Source organism: Ictalurus punctatus, chromosome 12, assembly GCF_001660625.3.
Source record: "Ictalurus punctatus breed USDA103 chromosome 12, Coco_2.0, whole genome shotgun sequence".
Classification (NCBI taxonomy): domain Eukaryota; kingdom Metazoa; phylum Chordata; class Actinopteri; order Siluriformes; family Ictaluridae; genus Ictalurus; species Ictalurus punctatus.
In genome coordinates this window covers 29,333,342-29,345,801 of record NC_030427.2, presented here as the reverse complement: position 1 = coordinate 29,345,801, position 12,460 = coordinate 29,333,342, and the positions used below count along the sequence as shown (strand labels likewise).

General features: G+C 39.5%; 1 long non-coding RNA gene across 1 annotated transcript in view; it reads left to right on the top strand.

Annotated features, from left to right (window-relative positions):
• Window positions 1-5,992, top strand: part of LOC108272865 (uncharacterized) — a 51,381-nt gene extending 45,389 nt beyond the window's left edge. The window contains exons 2-4 of the long non-coding RNA XR_001814172.2: window positions 3,010-3,065; window positions 4,335-4,462; window positions 5,824-5,992. This is a non-coding gene — a long non-coding RNA (uncharacterized LOC108272865). The remainder of the gene's footprint in view (window positions 1-3,009; window positions 3,066-4,334; window positions 4,463-5,823) is intronic.
• Window positions 5,993-12,460: the final 6,468 nt, after the last annotated feature.

The window sequence follows — 12,460 nt, the reverse complement described above, 5'->3', positions numbered from 1 at the left end:
CCCCTGCTGATTTTGTACGTTTGCCCACTGACAAAGAAATGATCAGTCTATAATTTTAATGGTAGTCTGGAATGGGCTACAAGACCATTGCCAAGCAGCTTGGTGAGAAGGTGACAACAGTTGGTGCGATTATTCGCAAATGGAAGAAGCACAAAAGAACTGTCAGTCTCCCTCAGCCTGGGGCTCCATGCAAGGTCTCACCTCGTGGAGTTGCATTGATCATGAGAACAGTGAGGAATCAGCCCAGAACTACACGGGAGGATCTTGTCAATGATCTCAAGGCAGCTGGGACCATAATCACCAAGAAAACAATTGGTAACACACTATGCCGTGAAGGACTGAAATCCTGCAGCGCGCGCAAGGTCCTCTGCTCAAGAAAGCACATATATATGCCCGTCTGAAGTTTGCCAATGAACATCTGAATGATTCAGAGGACAACTGGGTGAAAGTGTTGAGGTCAGATGAGACCAAAATGGAGCTCTTTGGCATCAACTCAACTCGCCGTGTTTGGAGGAGGAGGAATGCTGCCTATGACCCCTGGAACACCATCCTCACCGTCAAACATGGAGGTGGAAACATTATGCTTTGGGGGTTTTTTTCTGCTAAGGGGACAGGACAACTTCACCGCATCAAAGGGACAATGGACGGGGCCATGTACCCTCAAATTTTGGGTGAGAACCTCCTTCCCTCAGACAGGGCATTGAAAATGGGTCGTGGATGGATAGTCCAGCATGACAATGACCCAAAACACACGGCCAAGGCAACAAAGGAGTGGCTCAAGAAGAAGCACATTAAGGTCCTGGAGTGACCTAGGCAGTCTCCAGACCTTAATCCCATAGAAAATCTGTGGAGAGAGCTGAAGGTTCGAGTTGCCAAACGTCAGCCTCAAAACCTTAATGATTTGGAGAAGATCTGCAAAGAGTGGGACAAAATCCCTCCTGAGATGTGTGCAAACCTGGTGGCCAACTACAAGAAACGTCTGACCTCTGTGATTGCCAACAAGGGTTTTTAAACCAAGTACTAAGTCATGTTTTGCAGAGGAGTCAAATACTTATTTCCCTCATTAAAATGCAAATCAATTTATAACATTTTTGACATGCGTTTTTCTGGATTTTTTTGTTGTTATTCTGTCTCTCACTGTTCAAATAAATCTATCATTAAAATTATAGACTGATCATTTCTTTGTCAGTGGGCAAACGTACAAATCAAAATCAGCAGGGGATCAAATACTTTTTTCCCTCACTGTATATATATATATATATATATATATATATATATATATATATATATATATATATATATATATACACACACACACACACACACACACACACACACACACACACACACACAGAATTAAGCTTTTCAAATATTTACAAGTGAAGACAAAAATACAAAGTCTACTTGATACACTCATCTGAAATAACAAATTTGCTCAGTTTGCCTTTAGTTATATATTATAATTAATGAAAATGATACTCATCTGTGTGAAGACACTGATCACGTTAATGATTTCTCACAATAATTATCAACAATGAATTAACAAGGCGGGAAACAGATAATATCAGTATTCAACACTTTATTTCTATTAATCTCAGCAATTGTTTAAATATTGAGATGATTACTTCTACAACATTTCATTGGAAAAATCCCCGTAAGAATTATAAGAAATAAGAAATATCAAAAACGCTCACCCTGGCAGTCACATAACAATTTATAACTTTATAACAAGACATAAATGTTTCTTGCAAAAAAAATATTTTTTTACACGCACACACACACACACACACACACACACACACACTCATATATATATATATATATATATATATATATATATATATATATATATATATATATATATATATATGTACACCCTTCACATTTGTGTAAATATTTGATTATATCTTTTCATGTGACAACACTGAAGAAATGACTCTTTGCTACAATGTAAAGTAGTGAGTGTACAGCTTGTGTAACAGTGTAAATTTGCTGTAACTTCAAAATAACTCATTTTCTCTTAGGGGTGTACTCACTTGTGTTGCCAGAGGTTTAGACATTAAAGTCTGTGTGTTGAGTTATTTTGAGGGGACAGCAAATTTACACTGTTACACAAGCTGTTCCTAATAAAGTGGATGTTCAGTGTGTGGTTACTATTCTGAATCTGTACAGGCAATGCTGATACTGCACATACTGGAAACCAGTAGAGATTGTAATGTTTAACTGGCATTATTCAGTCCCTCCAGGAGTTTACAATTTTTCAAAATCACCGCAGATTTTCTGCAGATTTTCCACAGATGGGGCCAAGATGAATCATGTGACGTCATCACAACGCTCATTCAGCCAAAGCCACCTTTGATTCACGTTCGTCAAACATGAATACTAAAAGCTAAAAGGTCTCATTTAGAAACAAACATCACTGTGAAAAACAATTTCGTCCAAGTGCGATTTCACCAATTCAAGTAGTTTTCTGTAAAAATGCGCAACAGAGGTTGCAAATTGCATCTTTTTAAATGCAGAAGCAAAATCAAGCATTATTGGCCATAACAATCACAAAAAAGTTCTGCGAAATCCTGTTTGGACTGATAATTCACCCGAGTACTAACTCCCCAAAACCTGCTCTGACTTTACCACACTGAGCTGAGCAACATCACTGGTGTGACTTCTCTTTGAATATTTATCCTTTTCTCCAAAAGCTTAAGTTAAATGAATAAGATAAAATATTTCTAATATGAATAATTTTAGGGAGAAAAAGGAGTAGGCAGTTTAGAAAGCAGGGTAGAAAGAAGACATGATGCATAAAGTTCAAGTGTAATAGGCAAGCACAGTTTAATGTGTTTACAAAAAAGTGAGTGTTATTTGTTTATTTTATAACGATTGGTCTCATCATCACAGGCTTAGTTAGAAACTGGACATAAATGTAATTAATATCTGTATTTTTGCTCATGCTGAATTGCAAACTTTGGGTTGTTCTGCTGTACTATGATTTGTTATTTTCTCGTTTCACAGTGGAGTCCACTGGTTCCAACCCCCAGTCCAGGAGAACCCCATGTCCTAATAACCCAGTGAGTCTGAAACCCCTGACCCAACAACCTGATGCAAATAATCTACCAGTCTTGCAAACCAGGCATCTTCAACAACTTTTTAAATACATGATGCCATTAAAACATCTGACCTTTTGCAATGAGTCCAGAATGCAGCTTCAGGATTTGTTTTTCAGTTCTCCAACACCACCCCATTGCTACATTCCATCCGAGTTAAAACACTCCTACCTAAAGCACTTGTCACACCTCGCTCTGCACCATGCTTCCTTCACAGTGTTCAACAGTTCTTTTTATTCTGTTGGAAGTCAGTGAATGGGATTGCTCAAACACTAAAAACAAAGAGCCAGTAAGGCTACAACCTCCAAAACTTTAAACATGGACATTAGATGAAGATTAGACGAAGGTTAGAAATGAATGGAACGTGATGCAAAGTCTGATACATTCTTTGATTCAGTGGGTGTTATGTTATGTTTACCATGATTACATATCAGTGATGTTATGTGTTATATAAACTATATGGCCAAAAGTATGTGGACACCTGACCATCCCACCCATATGTGTTTTTCCCAAACTGTTGCTACAAAGTTTGAAGCACACAATTGTACAGAAAGTCTCTGTGTGCTAAAGCGTTACAGTTTCCCTTCACTGGAACTAAGAGACCCAAACACTGTTCCAGCATGAGGATGCGCCTGTACACAAAGCAAGCTCCATGAAGACATGGTGTGTTAAGTGTTAATGTTGGAAGAAGGTGGAAGATCTGGAGTGTTTTGCACAGATCCCTGACCTCAACCCCACTGAACACCTTTGGGATGAACTGGAACCGGAGCCTTCTCGACATCCCAACATCAGCACCTGACTTCATCCTCACTAACACTCTTGTAGCGGAATGATCACAAATCCCCACAGCCCCACCCCAAAATTCCCACAGCCACGCCCCAAAATCCCTACAGCCACGTCTCAAAATCTAGTGGAAAGACTTCCCAGAATGGGACGTTCAACAAGCACATACGTGTGTGATGGTCAGGTGTCTACATACTTTTGGCCATATAGTTTATGAGAATCGTAAAGCCAATATAATGTTATTGACTCATCTTTGAGCTTGGGAATGAGCCTTGTATGGTAGGAGACCAAAGGTGTAACTGTTGGGCATCTGTTACTGTTTGAGTTGGATTGGATTAGTTTAGTCTTCATAATTTTTATAGTTATAATAATAATTGGATATATTTTAAAAGGTGAGTAAAAACTACATATAATCATATAATGCCTCAATGTTCTTATTTTCCGTACCAGCTGGATCAGGCTAACGATGATGCATGCTTCATTTGTAATGAAGAAGGAGTTCTGGTGCACTGTAAAGAATGTCCACGAGCTTTTCACCATCGCTGCCACTTACCAATACCACAGGATGAAACATCTAGGTGAGTAACAGTGAAAACCAGAAAGGGAGAGAGAAACAGGACACAACATTTTCATTTCAACTCATTTTAAAGAATTTGGTAACGCAGTAATAGAGAAGCTTTCAACCAATGACGGTGCATCCACTGAACCATGCTAATATACAAGTTTTCTATGCTTTCTTGGTTCAGTCTGAATTGGTTTAGCAGTTCCCGCTTGGGATTGTACATTTATTTGGTTCCTAAAAATTGTAATTTAAAATTGGTAAAGAATAATGTTTTACTACTGACCACGGACAGTGGTATTTTTTTTTTCAATTTTAGTACATACCCTGTCACATTCAAAAAGGAAAACATTAAATAATATACTATCATGGGAAAAACAAAGTACACCATCCTTCAGTTCTGTGTTTTAACTTATCAGGGCCTAAATAGCAATTGTGTGGTCCTCTCCAACTTCTATAAACAAACAAATTAGCTCAGGTGACAATAACAACAAAAAATTTTGTAGTCATTCTTTCCCCAAAAATAAACCAACATTCAGAAAGCAGGTGAAAAAATAAGCACATCCTATAATTCAGTAACATGTAGAACCCCTTTAGGCAACAATAATTTGAAGTAAAAGTTTTCTGTCAGAGTTTATCAGTCTCTGACAGTGTTTTGGAGAAAATTTTGGCCCATTCTCCAGTTCATTGATGTTTGAGGGCATTTGTTTATGCACAGCTCTCTTAAGATCCCACCATAGCATCTCAGTGGTGTTGAGGTCCATTTTCTATTCCAACACCTGGATTTGTTCTTCTTTAGCCATTTAGATGTCAGATTGCTGGGGTGCTTGGAATCACTGTCCTGTTGCATGACCAAATTTCAGCCCAGCTTAAGCTGCTGGACAAATGGCCTCATATTTGTCTCAAGAATATTCTAAAATAAAGTGGAGTTCATTATTGTCTCAATGGCCGCAAGTTTCCCAGGTCCCAGGTCCCAGCTGCAAAACAAGCCCAAATCATCACCCCTCCACCCCTCTTGATTTTCACCAAACATGGTGCTGTGCATGATGACCAAACCTCCAAACTTGGTCTCATCATCAGTCTGCTAGTAAACAGTGGAGGTTTGTCGTTCTGCTAGTAAACAGTGGAGGTTTGTCGTTCTGCTAGTAAACAGTGGAGGTCTGTGTAAGCCACTCCAGTTAAATGGTTTCAAGATATTTTAATCAATGCACCACCCTAGGAATTATCGTGATGTCATTATAACCTATAGCATAATGTTAACTACTGTATTTCTGATTTGCTCATCATGGTATACCCTCATTCCAGTGTGTGTGTGTGTGTGTGTGTGTGTGTGTGTGTGTGTGTGTGTGTGTGTGTGCGTGTGCGTGTGGGTGTGTGCAGGGACAACTGGAAGTGCACATTCTGTGTGTTAAAGGCTAACCAGCAATTGCAGATGCAAATGAGAAGGAAGGAAATTTTAAACAGTCCTGTTTCTAAAAACAAGCTGGTACACAGACACACCTTCACACACTTGCATATACACACACATACTATAGTGCTTGAATGTTTGCGAACCGTTTAGAATTTTCTATAGAGCTGCATAAATATATATAGGTGCGCGAGCACCTGCTCTTCGTTTGTTGACAATCGTGACATTGTGTACATTGGACACGTGCTTTATTAGGTTTCTGTTTTGTCTCCTCCCTGTTCTGTCATTGGCTGTTATTTCACGTGTGTATAGATTGGTGTCAGCCGTGAGCAATTGACTGATTATGTTTGTATATATCGTGTGCCTCCCAGCACACGGCGTGGAATATTAGATAAGATAACTTTAGATTCGAGTCGAGTCTATTCGATTTGATTTGATTCGTTACCATAGATAGTCGTAGTCATAGTTAATATCCATGTTAGGTTCCTTGTTAGAGATAGTTAGGTTAAACATTAGATTTAGTCCACGCTGGTTTCCCCACTCCCAGTCCCTCGCTATTGTTTATGTATCTTGTTTTGTATATCGACCTTGTTTTCCGTGACCGCGACCTTGATTCATGCTTTGCCCCGTTTATGCCCGTTTGCCGATCGCCTGACCTATGTATGTTCCTGGATTACGTTTTGGATCACAATTTGGATTTACCTGCCTGTGTCTCACATCTTCAATAAAACTGTCAAACTGCATTTGCATCTGTTCCTATCTTTGTTATGGCTTGAGACGTGACAATTAGTCATTTTACAGTGGTGATCAGTGATTAGTTATTTTACAGTGGTGATCACTGATTAGTTATTTTACAGTGGTTGCGTTATTGATCATTTTACAGTGGTGATCAGTGATTGGTTATGTTACTGTGGTGATCAGTGAGTAATTTTTCATGACTTCCTTGAGCCTTGAGGAATGGTAGGTCCAGTTGAGCCATGCTAGTTGCTTGGATGGAGCATGGTGCAGAGCAAGATGTGATAAGGTTGGTGTAAGTTGGGTATGTTTTTGGCTTTGTATACAAGCATCAGAAATTTAATTCTGATGCAGGCATCAGCTCAGCGACACACCAATCTCTGAGTGTGGACAGCTGGGTTTTGTTTACAAAAAAAAATTTCTATCTTTGCTTTTCCTTCCTGGATGCATGGTACCTCTGTACAATGGTTAGACCTCTCAAAGGGACTGAACTTTGTGACATACAGCAATAGAAAATGTAAAGAACATGACTAATATCTCAAACATAACATGGTGCCAGTCAGAGAAAGTAGTCATGTCTGCAGTAGTCCGTCAGTAACCAAACCCATTACAGTTTTATACAACTAATATACTGTTGCTTGTTTTATCATTGTAATAGGTAAATATTGTAAATTAGTCTAAGTGTAAAGTCATATTTGATTATGTTTGATTTTATTTATTTATTTCTTGGTCTAGCTAGCTACCGGTCAATAGTTTCTTCAGTGAAACTGGGCTAGCTACTTAGCAGCTTGGCTGCTTTTTAGTGTGACACGGAAGATGTTAACAATTTTGTCAACCTGATTGTTGAAAACACTTTTCATGCTCTTATTTATGAAGAGAGAATTAAACAGGAGTCCAAACCAACAGATGTGTCATATCACAAACCAATGAATACATTTCCCATCCTGCACTGTGGCCTACTAACATGGTCACCATGGACCGCAATTCCCAGAACACTCACCTTCATTTTAATCACGCACACCTCCATCCAATTCACAGCACAATCACAACCACATTTTAAAAGGATTTTCAATGCATTCACTCTTTGCGAAGTATTACCTGAGTTTTCTGTATACCAAGCGTTTGTTTCTCGGTTCATGTGTACAATCGCCTGACCTATTGCCTGTTTTTTGACCATGCTATTGTCTCATGTATTGGATTTGTCTGCCTGCATCTCTTTAATAAAAGCTCTTATCTGCACTTGCATCCGTCCTAACCTCAATTACGTGACTAGATGAAGCAAGTTAATGAGAACCTACTATTTCAATAAAAGACAATTGTGCTTCCCCTATTTTAAAAACCACCAGCCACCACTGGATTGTTCTCACTTGTTTTCAGTTCCTCCCTTGATTAGTTGTCCTATTTGTTTCTTTTTTTCCATGCAAAGTCTTATTGTACATTTTGACCATTGTAGGATCAAACCAGGCAGCAAAGATGATAACAAGAAAAGAGAAGACATTCCATTCAAACAGCCCTCGACCACTCAAACCATAATTCAAAGACACGGTCGGGACAGGTGGAAACAATTCCGGGGTGGATGGACAAACCCACCATTAGTAAACACTAGCGGCCTTTGTCAGAGTGGCCACCTGGCTGAATGTCGAAGTTAAATCATAACTCATCCCATAACTTCTTTACTCTCACTCAAGTTCATTTTTAATCACAGAAGTGTACTTTTACTTCGCTTCATTCGGTGGCATTCCCCTATTACTGTTAAATGTTAATGAATATATGTCATTTAATAATTAGTTTATATCACGTATAATGAGGTCGCGAGTCTCACAATGAGCTGCAGTGTGTGAATGCGTCCGCAACAACCGCTCACTTTTTAATGATTCAGTCCTGGAAGATAATGGCACACACGCACACACTTTCTCTTCTGTTCTCTTCCATAGTCTGTTCTTTTGTTTTCTGTTGTCTTGTTTAAATGCAGATGCGGACAGGTTTGTGCTGTTAACATGTTGTGAAAATAAAGACAACTGTTGAGAAATTCTTTAGTTTTTTAGGGTGTATGGGAAATTTGTATTGAAAATGACAGGTTGTGTGTTATTGTAGCCATCACAGGACTGGGATATGCTGCTTCATCTTGACCCCAAGTTTTATATCATATAAACAGAACAGGCAGACTTTCACGGAGAGGTGTGACTTACGCACTTCGAGTTCTCCATGCAGTCTGAGATTCAGGATTTTCCTGTCATTTTAATCAGATCTGAAGTAACTAGTACCTTGCTACTTGAGTAGTCTTCTAATCAGATACTTTATTACTCTTACACAAGTCATTATTTACATTATTACTTTTACTGTTACTTGAGTAATTATTTTTATAAAGAGTTTTACTTGTACTTGAGTAAAACAGGCCATTCTAGCAGGATAAAAATTTGATTGTGGAAGTGGAATCCTATATCAGTGCCATAGTGAAAGTCCTAACAATACATAATGGTATAATGTGACAATTGCATGAGGGATGTGTTTTAATAAACTACGCTTGGTGTAAGAATATAATAGTGATTAGTGTGACGGTTTCCCCTTTAAGCAGCATGTTGGAGAGCATGTGGGCGTGCGTGCACTAGCAAGGTGCGCAAGCACCTGCTTTTCATTTGTTGACAATCGTGACATTGTGTACATTGGACATGTGCTTTATTAGGTTTCTGTTTTGTCTCCTCCCTGTTCTGTCATTGGCTGTTATTTCACGTGTGTATAGATTGGTGTCAGCCGTCAGCAATTGACGCTGATTATGTTTGTATATATACCGCATGCCTCCCAGCACACGGCACAGAATATTAGATAAGATAAGTTTAGATTAGATTAGATTAGATTTGATTCATTACCATAGATAGTCATAGTTAATATCCATGTTAGGTTCCTTGTTAGAGATAGTTAGGTTAATCATTAGATTTAGTCCACGCTGGTTTCTCTGCTCCCAGTTCCTTGCTATTGTTTATGTTTCTTGTTTTGTATATCGACCCTGTTTTCCATGACCGCGACCTTGATTCATGCTTTGCCCCGTTTATGCCTGTTTGCTGATCGCCTGACCTATGTATGTTTCTGGATTACGTTTTGGATCACAATTTGGATTTACCTGCCTTTGTCTCACATCTTCAATAAAACTGTAAAACTGCATTTGCATCCGTCCCTATCTTTGTTACGTCTTGAGACATGACAATTAGTCATTTTACAGTGGTGATCAGTGATTAGTGATTTTACAGTGGTAAGCAATGATCAGTCATTTCTTTTAACCTGGAGGAATGGCGGGTCCAGTTGAGCCATGCTAGATGTGCAAAGAAAGTGTGGTGCATAGTGAGGTATGATAATGTAGGTGGTATCTGGTATGTTTTTGGCTTTGCAAACACATTTTTTAACTCCTATGTAGTGTCGTGGAAATTAGACAACACTTGCAGACTCGTCCTCTGAGGTGAAAAGGTTTATTACAAAAAGATGAACACAGGATTAAAGAATGCAGGATAGAAGAAAGCGGGATAGAATAATGAGAGCACTCTAGCCCGCTTGTGCTGAACATGTACTATATATATGAAGCGCAGAGCATGATGCACTTCTGTGTACCGATAAGAAGCAGTTTGAGGGAGTTCAAACAGGCTTTGTTTCAGAGTCTTAGAAAATGTGTAGATGAACCTTGAACAGAAGAACGTGTTTGTGTCTCTGTAAGCAGATAAACATTCTGAACTGATCTAATTGACATGACCTTCTTAGGCATTATCCACTGATGAACATTAGCAGAACAAGAACAGAATTATTACAAAGTAAAAATTTATCATTTCCCTCACAGCAGGCATATGAAGGAATATAATAGAACAGAATCACTAACAGTGATTAGTTGGTTTTAGTGGTGATCAGCGATTGGATATTTTACAGTGGTGATAAGTGATTATTCCATTTATTGGGGTGATGCATGATTAGTTATTTTACAGTGGTTGCGTTATTGATCACTTTACAGTGGTGATCAGTGATTGGTTATGTTACAGTGGTGATCAGTGAGTAATTTTTCATGACTTCCTTGAGCCTTGAGGAATGGTAGGTCCAGTTGAGCCATGCTAGTTGCTTGGATGGAGCATGGTGCAGAACAAGATGTGATAAGGTAGGTGTTAGTTGGTATGTTTTTGGCTTTGTAAACAAGCATAAGAAATTTAATTCTGATGCAGGCATCAGCTCAGCGACACACCAATCTCTGAGTGTGGACAGGTGGGTTTTGTTTACCTAAAAAAAGTTCTATCTTTGCTTTTCCTTCCTGGATGCATGGTACCTCTGTACAATGGTTAGACCTCTCAAAGGGACTGAACTTTGTAACGTACAATCACAATCACAGCACAATCACAGCCACATTTTAAAAGGATTTTCAATGCATTCACTCTTTGCGAAGTATTACCTGAGTTTTCTCTATACCAATCGTTTGTTTCTCGGTTCATGTGTACAATCGCCTGACCTATTGCCTGTTTTTTGACCATGCTATTGTCTCATGTATTGGATTTGTCTGCCTGCATCTCTTTAATAAAAGCTCTTATCTGCACTTGCATCCATCCTAACCTCCATTACATGACTAGATGAAGCAAGTTAATGAGAACCTTCTATTTCAATAAAAGACAATTGTGCTTCCCCTATTTTAAAAACCACCAGCCACCACTGGATTGTTCTCACTTGTTTTCAGTTCCTCTCTTGATTAGTTGTCCTATTTATGTTTCAAAGACACGGTCGGGACAGGTGCCAACAATTCCGGGGTGGATGGACAAACCCACCATTAGTAAACACTAGCAGCCTTTGCCAGTGTCGCAGTTAAATCATAACTCATCCCCCCCAGAATGCCACAAGTGGGTTGAGAAGCAAGCCCTTCTCTTGGACTCACCAAAACCAGATAGATTACCCAACAGATAACCCAAGGTCATTCACCCATAAAGTGATAACTGCAGGACAAAAGGGGGGAGGAGACCCTGCACCCCACCAATCAGAATCATACCCCCAAAATTCACTGAAAATAACATAGCAATAATGATGACCCTTAGTGAAGTAAAGCCTAAGGTGCAGCAAAGAACAAACCCCCAGCCTAAGGAAGCACTCAGCTCCTACAAGGAGAAAACAAAACAAAAAAAAATCACATTAAGAAAGAACATCTGGGTTATGCACGTAACCCTGTTCCCTGAGACGGGAACGAGACGTTGCATTTAGCATAACACTATGGGAGCGCCCTTCGTGCGCAACCGGCATCTGAAGCTTGTGCAAAATCATGCCTATTTATAGGCCAGCCATGATGAGGTGACGTGGCAATTAAGTGCGTTGCATATTGTTTGTGACAATAGATCTGAAAGTTGCATATTTCCACATAGGAATATTGCTCAGTCACAGGAAGTTCCTACGGTTTGCATTTGGAGACAACTCGTACAATATCGGGTTCTTCCCTTTGGGATAGCTTTATCCCCTCGCACCTTCACAAAGTGCATGGTTGCTGCTCTGGCTCCCTTGCGACTCCAGGGCATCCGTGTACTAAACTACCTGGATGACTGGTTAATTCTAGCACGATCCAGGGAACTGGCGCTTCAACATCGAGATGATGTTCTTGCCCACATGAGGAGCTTGGGGCTCAGGTTGAACCTCAAGAAAAGTATGCTTTCTCCAGTGCACTGGACAACTTTTCTAGGGGTTATATGAGATTCTACTACGATGAGGGAGTTTCTATCCCCAACACGTGTAGGATTGATCCTGTCAACATTGAGCAAGATAAAGCTGGGTCTGGGCATGGGTGGCCATCTGAATAGTATTAGCCAATTACCTCTGTCTAATGACCAAGACTGGCGAGTTTGTGACCGTAAGATCTGCATACATGGTGCC